We start from the raw sequence: 14,906 nt of genomic DNA on the forward strand, positions 1-14,906 counted from the left end.
TTTAACGACTTAAACTAGACTTAGACTAAGTCCCAATTGGGTAGTTTTAATTGAACACTGCCTAAAGCAATCTTAATATTACTAACGTGTAACTCAAAATTTGAAGAGGAATTCATAAATTTGACAAGTAAATACTCACAGTAAATTTCATAAATACGATTTTACTTTAAACATAATAGAATTATATTAAAAGTCGTATCTTAGATCCCTAAATGTGGCAATGTTTATGAATAACGTAATCTCGTGCAAAGCATCGCATATATTACAAAATATTATAATCTAAAATATCAATATGCAATCAACTTATAACTCTGCAGAAATAGCTAATATTGCAACGCGTAAACATTCTAAATATTATATTCTATTATAAGTTTCATGAACGCATCGATCGTGACCAATGGCGTATACGAAAAGAGCGGTAGAGCGATACCCCTCTCCGCATCTTAGACTGTGTTTTTTACGTAATTAATATTGAAATACTATTATGAGCATTCTATCGCTTTAGACATTTAGACATGATTTCCGGCAATAGAATTTCACATAATACAAATCTTTCATTTGTATAGGTAAATACCTAGGTAATATAGTACTGATATATAATAATATTACATTAAAATATATATTTTTTTTTACTCCGTTGAATCTGCTACTGAGACACTAAGTGTTTTAAATACATTATACTTAATATCGCCAAGTGAAAAAATAGAATTACATTTGTATATTATTATATTTACGTAGTATTAAAATAATTACTTATATTTAATCAATTGCCATTGCAATTGTGTATAAGCTTAAATTAATTTGACTATTCTTACAACATTATGTATATTATAAATATGCGTAGGTATGGTTAGTAACGCTAATCACGTCATATAGAATATTATAATGATAATATTAATTAGTAGATACCTGGCTAATAATCAAAGATAGTTTACCTGATGCACTGGACAGCATAGCGGATGACATACTTGATACTGTGGTTTCGATTGTCGCGCGACAGAGAACACTATATTATATTGTGTTAGTGTTATGTATTAACACGACGAGTTCAGAATAACACTTGAAAAACTTATAGCGTGGTACGGATCGGTTACGGTTCGAAGGAAAAGCTTACACAGATCGGTCGAATAACTTACACTTGACGCACTCAGTTCACAAGAACAAAAAAAAATTTTGTAAACGCTACACGGATGACACAACACAACGCCATGGATGGAAAAGCTCTTTACCCAACTGTTTGTCACGGCCGGTCATAACGATTTATTTTAGTCTTAAAACAAAAAAAAAATAAAATTGTAAGTAGTTCACACGTCTTCCATAATGTATGGGCGACTCTAATTCTCTGGATCCGTTATTTTCTATTCCATGTATTCATATTATTGTGATTTTAAAAATATTAGGTACCAAAGTTCATCGTATCAGCGTTATACATTTTATATTTTAGTGTATAATGACGTGTATACTATAAAATATTGTAAAACGCAGAAAATTCAAATGTTTAATGTACACCAAGTTTATGTTACAACACAATGATCTCGTTAATTATCTTTTCCAAGTACTCGTCTTTAGCTATCAGCTATAAGTATATAGGTACCAACTTATTATTTTTTTTCAGTTACATTTAAAATGTATAACATCTATTTAGTATTTTTGTAATTTTGTTATAATTCTAAGCTATGATAATTTTAGGCTTTTGAAATTTCTCTGATCATATATGTTCATTTCAATAATATATATACTTAAATTAATGACAGTCTTTGGTGTAAAATTGGTACACCAGCTATTGTTCAAAATTTTCAAATACCACTTGAACGGTATACCATAATGCCGGTACCTGATACCATTTACCTATTATATGGTTTTATGATGTTGACAGCTAGTTTCGGTATACAGGTTATATTACCACAATACCGGTATCCAATTTCAATACAGCCAACCTTAATTCTATCAAAGTTTTTAGTTGTTCCAGTACTTATTTTTTTGTAAAGTATCCGTAAATCTTTAATTTAAACTCCACAATATCTTTACCTACTACAGTACTACATCCCATTGCCTACCATAAACCATCACCAAAGCTTAAAAATGAAGCATTATTCCTACTCCAAAATTTAATGATAGAGACAGACAAAAAATACATATAATACAAATACTGCGATGAATGTATTGGTGTTACAATTACGTGGTTTTTTTATACCATCACTCAGCTTAGAATTTAAGACAATTGTTACCTTTACGAGTTAATCAAAAGGTTAGGTTAATGGCCAATATTTATGTACTACATATTATATACTGTAAGTTTGTAAATTATTAGCTCTTTTAAAACTCAAATTATAAAAGCGACACATAAATAAAATAAATAAAATAATATTTATAGCTTAAATATTAATTATTACTAGGTAGTAGGTACCTATTAAAACAAAAACATTACTGTTTAATATCAATCAATAATAATATTTTTCGCTCTCAAATGCGTATTAGTTTAAAATGATATTCTTTTAATTTGTTGAGCCATAAAAATAGTTATTACTGATTCCTAGAGTTTTACACTATAAGAAATATTTAACCTATTTACCCTCTAAATAAATTGTATAATAAAATTTAGTTTAATACACCATCAAAACTAAAGAAATAGATTATATTATAAAGATATTTTTATATTTTATTGTATAAGTTGATATTTTTATAGTTTCAATGGGCGTCTTCTTTACTTTCGTTGTCACACATACGAGTTAAAATGTTATCATATTTAAATATTGTATTATTTGTATTGTAATTATTATGTATAATGATTGTAAATTTTATCTTTATTAAAAAAATAGTTGATGTTTTTCAAGAACTTTTTTGTAACTTATAAACTAATGAAAATAATAATTCAAAATTAGCTAAATTTACAACCAAGCTTATTTTTTTATAATTTTTACTCACCTATTCTTCGTTATAAATAGCAGTGAAACTAGATTTTTGCAATTTTATTGAAAATTTAATTATTTTTAAAGAATTTGTTTTAGGTAAGTGTTATTTTCCAATATACCTATTATTATTTATTATATTGTTGTTAAACAAACATCTATTATTGAAATTGATAAAAAATATGAGATAAAATACAACATAATAAATATTTACTTACATAAATATGTAATTTATAAACAGATAAAGTTGGCTTTCATGTTTTTACCACTTAATAATATTAATAAAATGGTAATAATTAATAGCATACATAACTATGTTGTATAAAGTAATATATAAATTAAATAATACCTATTATTATATATATAAGTATATTTTTTTTTGTATGATTATTCAAATGAATAAAAAGAAAATACTGAATGACAAAATCATATCGGTAAATATAGAACATATTGGTTTTTTGGGTATTACTGCATCTTTTATATTTTAAATTAACTGAATAATTTCTAAATTATAATATATATTAAAATTCAAAAAGTTTTAAAAACCACAAAAATTTTGAAATTACTTTATAGTTCAAACTTTCAATTTTTATATCTAATATAAATGCTTGATAATTTCATAAAATATTTTTATATAACGATTGAAAAATATCAAAAATGCATAAATATTACAATAGTAGTCACAATGTTTTCATGTATAATTTAATAAATGTAATGCATTCTGATCTAATCATTGACGAGATCAACTACTATACAACAATACTAGCTCCTCGGTCTTTTTTTTTTTTGATTTATACATTTAGTAACCCTGAATCACTGTCATTCGTTCGAACAATACACAATACATAATATGTATAATACATAATACATAATTTTTTTCTGCAAGTTTTATTTTATAATGTCGTTAAACTTATATTGTACAGCTTGTATTATAACATTTACTAAGTCATGGGAACTTTACTGAACTAGTTACATTTATAAAGACGATTTGAAATGTACGTAATAGTTTAACTCGTGTACTGCATTTATATTATATAAGTATATAACAGATGTACCTACTTACTTTCAAAAACTATTCGAATTTAGAAGTTAAATTATTAAATTATCCCAATACAAACAGGGATAATAGAATAACTTTATTTCTATTGGTTTAATTTAATTTTTATATGATTTCATGTTTGTTATTTTAATATGAGTATAGTATAATACTATATTACAATATAGTTTATTATACAATTTTACTAGAAATAAATTATAAAAAACCAATACTATTTCAACTACAAAAATTGAATAACCGATTTTTATTATTTTTTTTTTTTAATAATTAATAACAGTTTTAAATGTTTATCTAATAATTAATCCACAAAATCAAAAAATTATACATAATATTATGATTCCACAAAGAATTAAGTATAAAAAAAAATCTACCGATTAATTAAAAATAATTTAGTAGCTGCTGTATAGTCATTTTTATATTTTTAACAAAATTATATTTGATTAAAATTATTTGCATCAAACATTAATAATGCTGACGAATTAAAACTCCTCAATTACATTTAAAATTTTTAAATAATTTAAAATATTTAATATTAATTAATGTATAACTTTCAATAAATTAGACCATTTTTTGGGTTAAGTCTAGAATTTAAAATTATTGTATCTCTTTTGATTTTGTTATTAGGTGTAATATTACTGCCATTATGCTGCCGTTGCAGATACATAATTGCATAAAATATTCACTTTGAACCATTTAAACAGAAAATAGCGTTTTGTACACTGCCATTAGACAGATTTCCGTTTAGCACAAAATTAGTCTGGAGGCGGAGATAGAATTTGCGTAAGTTTGACCTATTACAAATACGAGTTTTGTTAACGATTTAGAGAAAACTATACGCAAATATATTTTATCATAGTTTTTCCTAGACGCTATGTGTACTTAAGTTTAACCTAACTTTTATAGTTTATAGTTAAAAATCCATAGTTTATATGTAAAAAAAAATTATTAGAATTTGGAATATTAGTTTGACTATATGAGTTATAAAACAGTTCACAATTGAAAGTGTTTTGTTGAAGCGTATCTTTTTGTATTATTATGTATGCTATACCATTAAAAGTATTCAGAATTGAAAGGTATAGTAACTGAGGTAACTAAAACATTTGGGAGATGTACGCTAATAAAAATGTCACTGCATATTTATATTTAGTTTACAATAACCCCGATACATTTTATGAACCAAGTGGAACCCAATCCAATGACTGTACAATTACAGTAGTTACTAATATACATATTGACGCTATACTAATGCCTTATTTTAAATTATAATAACAAACTGAACAATTCTCGGCAAAGCCTTAATAAGATTCACGTATTTATAATTTATATACATATTACATATACAAGAGCTTTATAGTTTATAGGGCTAATTCCCCCCTACCCCCAAGTGATGCTTAAACCGAACGTTAGATGAAGACGATATGGTATACGCGTATACAAAACTACCACTCGAGACGCTTTATTATATTATATACACTCCGACAAATTGCTTCGCTTGTGCCACCGACACTGCCAGTTAAGTTTTCGTTTTCGTAAAACGTCCATATTGTTCTTGAAAAACCCGTTTTGAATTTTAAACACTGTTACTCGTTTTTTTTCTTCTTTTTCTTCTTCTTTACTATAGGGAATTTCTAGACGTTTACGTTTTGGTCGCTATACGGTTAAACGACAACGACGTTTCACAAAACTCGCATTAACCTTTTCTTATATAGGTATACTATCATACTTTTTGCTATAAGTATAATGTATTTATGTATATGATGTATATATAATATATATATATTATATATATAATATTTATATTATATACATAGGCGCACTAATATCTGACATAATCAACTTAATGGTTTCAGAGATTACAATATATAACGTCAAAATACAATGGTACCTACTCCTCTCTTCTTTATCATCAAATAAATCATTTTTAATTCATATACACTACTTGTTTTATTTATTTATCGTTACGAATGATAATATTATACTACTCTTCGTATAATATTGTATCATTTGTATAATATATATATATATGTATATATCAGGTGACATATTATATTCAATAAACCATTTAAACTAGGTTGTTATCTATTGCATATGGAAATTATTATTCAACAGACTTTTTTTTTTTTTACAGAAGCCCAAATTGAATTGAATTTTTGTACTTGCTAATTAGTCTTTGATTGCAAAGGTGTTCGAGATGATTTTTAAAGATTGGTTAATTTGAGTGATGAGTTCCTTATAACTGAAAAACTATTAATTTCCTTTTTCAAAAATAATTACACTCATTGACACATTGTACATATACGTGTATACTGTATCTGATAAAAACAAATATTTATTCAATAATAAATTTCATTTTTATTTTAATATTAAGTGTAGCCACTTTAATGTTTTTTATATTTACATTTAATAGACTATTTTATAATTGACTTAAGCACTGTATTTTATTAATAAATAAAAATGAAAAATACTACCAATTGTAAAATTTGAATTTATTTTCATAATAAGAATACATAAAAATAATATATTTTTACCATAAATTAACCGTTATAAAATATTATCACAGTTTAATGTCACAACAAAATATACATCAAATATTTATTTTTGTATTTTATATTATATACCTACTTCTTGTATTTATGTGTTTATGTGTTAAAAACAGCTATTGGTTTAAGTATACTATTGTATACTTAGACAGCAAGTAGTCAACTATGTTTATTATACACAAGCACTTTGTTTATAATAGATTAATATAGGAATGTATATTTAGTGTAAAACGAAAAATTAATTTTTTTGATTACTGATATGCAATCACATAGTAAATGTTTATTATTATCCATATTTTTTTATAGGAATATATCACTTTAAAATTTTATATGAACGCTGTATAGGAAATGTCATAAAATAAAGTGGTTATTATTTTATTTATATTTTTAATAACTAACCCTTTAAATAATATGGAACCATACTTGTTGAAATTATTGTGGTTAAAATTAAATAAACTACCGTTGCGCTAGCTTTACTCATCAGTTATAAATTATAATAGGGTGTTATTACGTGTTTTTTTTCATTTCAATAAGAATATAGTCGTTATTGTACTTAAAAGTAAGTCCATAAATAAATTAAAGCTGTGACATTTGATTAAAAAAGTGCCCCTCTTTCGCCCTCTTTAATAATATTATTAGCATGCCACTTTTGACAGCATTAATATATTATGAATAACGAAACAGATTGAATATGAAATATTCTTCTGAATAATTTCATTGGTTTTTCCTTTGTTTTATAATATATATTTATTTTTATTTAATAGAAACAAATAAAAAAAATTTCTTTGACTCATATTATATAAATACCTATAGATACCTATCAATTATAAACTAAACCTATATAACTTTTAATTCTAAATAATCTACAATTTTTATACATAGATATTTGATGTATTGATCAATTTAATTTTTATAATTATTATTAACAATCTGTATATATTACAAATAGTGTGAACCTCTAATAAAAAAAACAGAGGACGAAAGAAAATATTGACTTATATATATTTTATCTTAAAATACATATAGCAACAACATGTTATACTTTTATGATTTGTATAAGTCATTAAAGACAGTCAGTTTAAATTGGTTGTATATTTTTAAATGCTTTTCAATCGTTTTTCTTAAACTCCTAGAGAAAAAGAAAGTTGCACTTAAAGTTCTGTAGATGGCTCTACAAAAGTGGCATTTTTATCGAATAGCAGACGCTAAACATTGGAGACCGCATTTACAGTTTTAACCCAAAACTATACTACTTGGAAATACCAGAATTCTTTGTAATAACACTAGACAGACGTAGTAGAGCAAAGCTCTTAAACCGAAATAACGACCCATTTAAAAAAAAGCTTGCAATCACCCGATGGAAGCTCCTTCAAGTGTATTAGGCCATCATTCGAAATCCCCTAACTGCACAAATTGGATCAAGAAAAAAGAGATAGAAAAATGCATTGTTAAAGGCGAACTCGCGAACTACCTTCAATTTGATTGTAATGGAACTTAAATACACGTATCTATATGTGGTTTTTTAGCTGACTGTCGAAATATTTTTATTATTCCAGAATAGAGTGTGCCTTTGGCATTCTGGTAAAACCCATCATTATCTCATAGAAAAGTTCCAATTACTACTAAACGAGAAGGTGCTAAAAAACATTCATTTTCAGAATAACGTGCTCTCTTTATGTAGTTTTATATCTATGGTACGTTAACCATGATACTGTTGTTTTCACTAATTCACACAAACTTATAACATTCATATTAATTTTCTTACTTGGATACATTTTTATGAAGACGCTTTTTTGATACTAAATCAGTTCAGTAATTAATTACTAACTTAATTTATTGATATATGATCTTATAACTATACATTATTTATAGTGTCTAGTGTCTTCTGTATGTATAATGTATATATATATATATAATGTTGAATCTAATAAAATTACAATATAGAAATAACATAAAAAGGTTTTCTATATATTAAGTATTATATACCAAAAATTTTAACTTTCATAGTTTATATGATAAACATAATATACACATTGAAAATCAGAATTTCCTTAAAAAAAATATTCATCAAAAATTAAGTAAAAACTTTACACTATGACTGTGTATTTTTTATGGCAGAAAACTTGATTTTTTGAGCAAGTTTAATATTTTTTTTTATCCTCAGATAATTTAAATCTCTTAAAAATTGTAAACAATAATTAAAATGTTTAGACCTGCTGCTGAGATTGACTTATAACTAGTATCATCATTATTTACTTCATAGTGTTAATTTATGTGTATTTATTACTTACCCAACATTAATCATTAATACTATAATAATATATCTTAACAACTAATAATAACTATGATAATTGATAATCAAATCAATACGAAAAATTTTTTTAGTTTAGTCTTAATATTTTTTCTAATACAATAAATTATATAAAAGTTTCATAAGGCTCGATTTTTTGAACCTTATTTAGCTTATACTTTAGATAATTTATTTTATTATATATCTCATCAGCTTATCTAGATACAAGAAATATATAGGTACCTACCTGATAAAACATCAAAATAAAATGGTAACATTTATGACATACTAGTGTTTCTACAATCGATATAAACACGGGGTTGTAATTTAAAAACTTATGAATATAATCTTGTAAACTTTAAAGTGAAAACTTCAACAATAAATCATTTTTAAAATCATAGAAAATAATAATTTTAAAAAGTCCAAATTCTTTTAAACTTAAAACACAGGTGAAAATTACAAAAATATGATCAAATATTTATTTCAGTTTTATCGTAATACATTTTAAATATTTATACCTTTGATTTGAAGATTCAGCATTTAATATTTTTGTTAAAACTAAAAATACACCTTTTGTTTTTTTTATAACAATTTTAGGCAATTTAAATACTTAATGAATACTTGTTATACTTTAATTCGAATACAAAGGTATTTTACCGCTATTACCATATGTTCTGCAAATAAATAATTTATTTAAATACCTTTAATACATAAAAAATTAGTTTTGCGAATGTCTTAGTAATATTAGTAATAACAAGATAGTAGACACTGCATTATATAATAACACGAATTTCACTAAAAATTAATTTTATATTAAGTAAAATCATAAAATTTCCTATGAATATAATTAAGATAATGTTTGTAGGGAATATAAACTAAAAATAAAAGCTTAAGTAATCTATACATTTCAAGCTTGAGATCCCTTTTCATAGTTCGTTTTAAATATTTGAATTGAAATCTATCAGAATTTAAACATTAAAATAATTAATATTTTTATTTTAATAATTAAAACAATATTTGAATTCATATACCGTTCAATAAATTGTAAAATATTCTTATATAATAATATAAGATATATTATATAATTAATCATTCTTATTCAATTTTGCATTACGTCACTTTTCTTACATTTTAAGGTACGTTTGAACAATGAATGTTAATTTGGAAATATATGTAATAAAAAATGTCTATAAAAATCGTGTTTGATTTTAATCCAATCGTTTTTCATGAAAAATAAAAATAACACGAAGCTTCATAAAAAAATTAATTAAATGACTTTGCGTCAATTTTTCCATTAATAACTTTAATCTTACAAAAACTATGATTTTCACATCAAATAAAATATAATAATTTATCATAAATTCATAAATAACCAAAAGTTAAAATAAATCAACAATAAATAAAGAAAAAATAATAATTGTGTATTCAATAACATTATTAAACATTTTATTGCGTTATTGACATAAAACCAAAAGAGATGTACAAATAATATAAATATGTATAATATACATTAAATAAAATCATAAGATTATTTCAATATTTTTTTTTATTTTATTTAATCAGCTCATAAACAAAAATAATTATACTAAATGATAATTTATTTTTCAACGTATATAATATTATAAATACTTTACACAATTATATGCGAATTAATTTATTAACGGCCAGACCATAGTATATTAATAAAACATTTGATATATTGTTTTTATAAAATATAAATACATGATATTCAATAAGGTAATGCAAACAACATTTATAATGTTTTAAACGAGGTTTAAGAAAAAATATAATATTTATAAATAATAAATAGTTATATTTTATCGAAAAAATATTTGATTTATATTATACTTAACTCTAATAAGGGAAAACAAAAATAAATACAGTTTTTTTAAAATATTTCATATATTAGTTAAAAGTATTATCATTATTTGAATCCCAGAAGTAGAACAATAACATATTATATTAAATATACGAGCAAAGAACCTCTAAATACCTTTAAATATCGTCAAAATATATGGATGTTGAATTCTTAAAATAAATTACATTCTCTAATAAATCAATTAGTACTACAATAGAAGTCCAATAGATAACTTCTTCTTGAGCACAATGACAAACAGTCATACCATCTTGTAAAATAATAAATGTGCATCTAAATGTAATGATAGCTAATGTCAAATGTATTAATAATTAGCAATCTTAGTTAATCACTCTGTATAAATTAGGTATGTATATGTATTATAAGATAGTATAATTATATTCTTTATGTTTACCAACTTCAAGGTGATAAATATATTTTTATTTTCAACGATAAGTAATACGTATTTATATTATGTATAAATACAAATAATAGGTACAGCTTAAAAATATAAATATGCCTTATAATCAAAAAAATATAATTCAATGTATTCTATTATGATCTGACGTTGCGAATGAGTGTAAAATAATACTTAGTTACGGTATAATTAAATATATCAGTCAAGAAATGAAGTCTGGTAACATAAAATGATTAAGATGGCTCGTTTTACATTTTATATATACTACAGTAAAGCGTTTTATCTTGAATTTAGTCAAATTGTAATTATAAATTATAGTATTACAGTCATACTTTAGCAGTGTTGTTTCACAAAATTATAATCTGATAATACTACAAAATAAACCAAGGATCGAAAACAATCGACGTTTTCAAATTAATTAAAATTGAAAATAAAAAAAAGAATAATTAAGAATAATATATTTACTAGTTACGTGTCATTAAATAAAACGTAATTTTAAATGAAAAATTATTATATATACCTAATATATATTTTTGTACCAAGAACAATCCATTACATTTAAAAACTAGACAATAAATATTACACATATTTTATATTTTTTGTAAACTGGTTATTAAAGTTTAATATTATAGTTTAACAATTAAAAAACTATGTACTCGATTACATTTTGAATTAAATTACAATATTGTATCAACATTTTTAAAAATCATCCGATTATCAAAGCATCAAGAAAAAAAGTTATTTTATCGCTACTAAACACCTTAAATTTAAATACTTATGGAGTATGACATATTCTTAAGTATTACAAATAATATCATTCTATTTTAAGAGAACTTAAAAATTATTACTATTTTGGATTTGAATTATTTCATTGTTAAATGATAAAAGAGCGGTGAGCGTACTTGGTAAATAAACTTATATTTTACACAAAATAAAATTAAAAGCAATTCATAACATTAAATGGAAAAAAAAACAATAACGTTATTAATATTATAATGCGTTGTAACATTAAACGCAATAGCAAATTAACGTTAAAAAGGGCTTGATAATAATAAATACAAAATTTAAATAGATGCTATTTAAATTCTAACCGAAGTTAAATGTAAAGGCGATGTTAAAGTATGGAAACATTTTAATTTTTAATAACGTTAAACGTTATATTTTTTTTAATCCAAGCCCTGGGTATTATATTATTTTATAGCGCAGTGTATTCCTAAAACCGATTTTTTTTTTGACAGGACCGTTGACCCTTGGCATATATAGATTATTGTACACACGAGTATACATCGCGATAACGCGCAGTACTTTTTTTTTTATTTGTAAAGTACATTTTTGGCTGACCGAACGAAAAATCATTGTCCGTCCCGCGGCCACAATGAACGTTTTCCGCGAAAAAATATTTTTGTGCTGAGCAGGCATAACTCATAAATCATAACTATAATCAACATATAATATTAAATTATAATTTACATTAACATTGGTATTTTTAGAATGTTCTAGAACTAATAAAACCAATTTCTAATAGTTAAAAACTTTTTTATAATTCGGTGTATTAACTATTCTACCGATATTTATCTACTTCTATTTTCAACCGAATACATAAACCTATATAATTATAGATATTGGTATGTGGTTGGTCATTAATATATACCTATTGTATACCTATTATATGCATTCATGTTTTGGCAACAAACATGTTGTGTGCCTACCAATTATGAATTTGTCTCAAAAACCTAATCTATTTGGTTACCTACACGAATTGTGTAACTGTGTCACATAGTTGTTAGTTATTGGTAGGGTTGTGCCTGGTAAATTTTCGATCATGTTTTATTTTTTATTATTATTATTATCATTTTGAAATGAGGTTTAGTCATATTCCTTTATAAACATTTTACTGTATTTTGGTCAGATTTATCTATTATAAAATAAACCAGTGGGTAAGTAATGAATAACACACAATTGGTGAATAAACACACAAATTTAATGAAATTTTAAATATTAATATTAAGATTGCTCATGTGATCAGAGTGACCTTTACCATTGTCTAAATCTTTGAAAGGACTTTTTAGTGGAAGGTTTGTGTCTGCATTCATATCATGTGGTTACAGAATATATGGATGGTGGTCAGAGTATTGTCTATTCTCATAATATATTCAATAAAATAATAGTGCGAGTGATTAGCTGGTCGCGAGACATTCACCAACCTACACTTATTAAAATAATAAAAAATATGCGAATTTTGAAAATCGAATCATCGACTGAATACAATAATCGATCATCTGAAAGCAATTCGTTTTGATTTACCACCATTTCTCAAACCATGGAAAGTTTAAATTTTAAAATCAATTGTATAGTATTTGATTTTATATCAAATGATTGCAATTTTTGAATATTCATTTTAAATTTTTTAAATTTTTGATAATTTATGAGTTTTTAATACATATATTTAATATTTAAAAACTTCTTTCAATTTAATCAATGGTTATAAAATATATAACCTATTTGTTTCCGTTGAAATATAATTCTTGTAGCCTATAGTAAATACTTCTATTATTTCACCGGATATAGGTAATATGAATCGCAACTTATCTACAATCTACATAGTAACTGATAACTAGTTTTAAAAATAACTAAATAGTATATTGATTAGATGATCATAGGGTCCAACAGTTTCGATTTTTAAGGAGATTAAAGTAAGCAACAAATATTAGAAATATTTCAACGACTTCGATGCTATAAAATAAATATCCTGTAACGACATAATTTAATTTATAAATGTTATTATAACTATTGATAAAAATATTATGAGCACCAAATATTATTATTGACATTAGGTATATCAAAAACGATATTGTCTGTTATACCTGTTTTTTTTTTTTTTACAGACAATTGTTGTGTTCAAATATGTAGGACATAGGTAAGTAATAGGTACTTATCAATAATTTTCTAACATATTATTATACAAGGTTAGTTGATCATTGGTTTTAGTTTTTAAGTAATAATGTATCATAGTTTATGTATCTAGTTTTATACTTGGTATACTATGCGAATAGTTAAATATTCTGAAAACCATCAAAACTCGCAAGATATAAATTTCTAATGGCGAAAGTCTAAAAGAATTTTATTATATCTACATGAGGTATAAAATATTTACATCAAAACGTTATGCAACCAATATAAAACAATATCATTCAACAAAAATATGCCCTCCAGAGGTGAATATAATACAACAAGGAATGTAGGATATTTGTGGTCTATAAGACATCATTTTCCAAATAAGTTGGCATTTGGTAGTGTTTACGACGTTTACGTATTTGTATTATTTAAACGAACAAATTTTATATAAATACGATAACCACGCGTGTTCGGAATTTGAAACTAGGAGGCGCTCCGACACGAACTTCAATAAAGGGAGACTTGTATGTCACTATGCATACAAACAAAAATAATGTATATATCATATATATATATATTCTACAAAATGTCTACATAAAAATAGAATAATACCTAAGCACATGCATATTACCTACGTCCTACATTTAATTTTTTGTATCATTATTGTATTTAATGTTTATATTGTATAGGTACAAATTACTAAATCGTATACATTTAAATGAATGACGATATAATACTTAATATGTGATCCGATTGGTTTACTGGTGGTTTTACAGGGGGATAGGTGGAACGCCCCCCCTCCTTGAGCCGTGTAAAAACTAAAAATATAAATGAGCATTGAGCAAACAGTTTACTAAAAATCGTTTTGGCGATAATTTTATTGCAAAACTGTTTGAGGGCGCTCATTCTTTACTGGTTTATTCATATGTACCGTAATATGCC

The sequence above is a fragment of the Aphis gossypii genome, chromosome 1 (assembly GCF_020184175.1).
Source record: "Aphis gossypii isolate Hap1 chromosome 1, ASM2018417v2, whole genome shotgun sequence".
Lineage (NCBI taxonomy): Eukaryota > Metazoa > Arthropoda > Insecta > Hemiptera > Aphididae > Aphis > Aphis gossypii.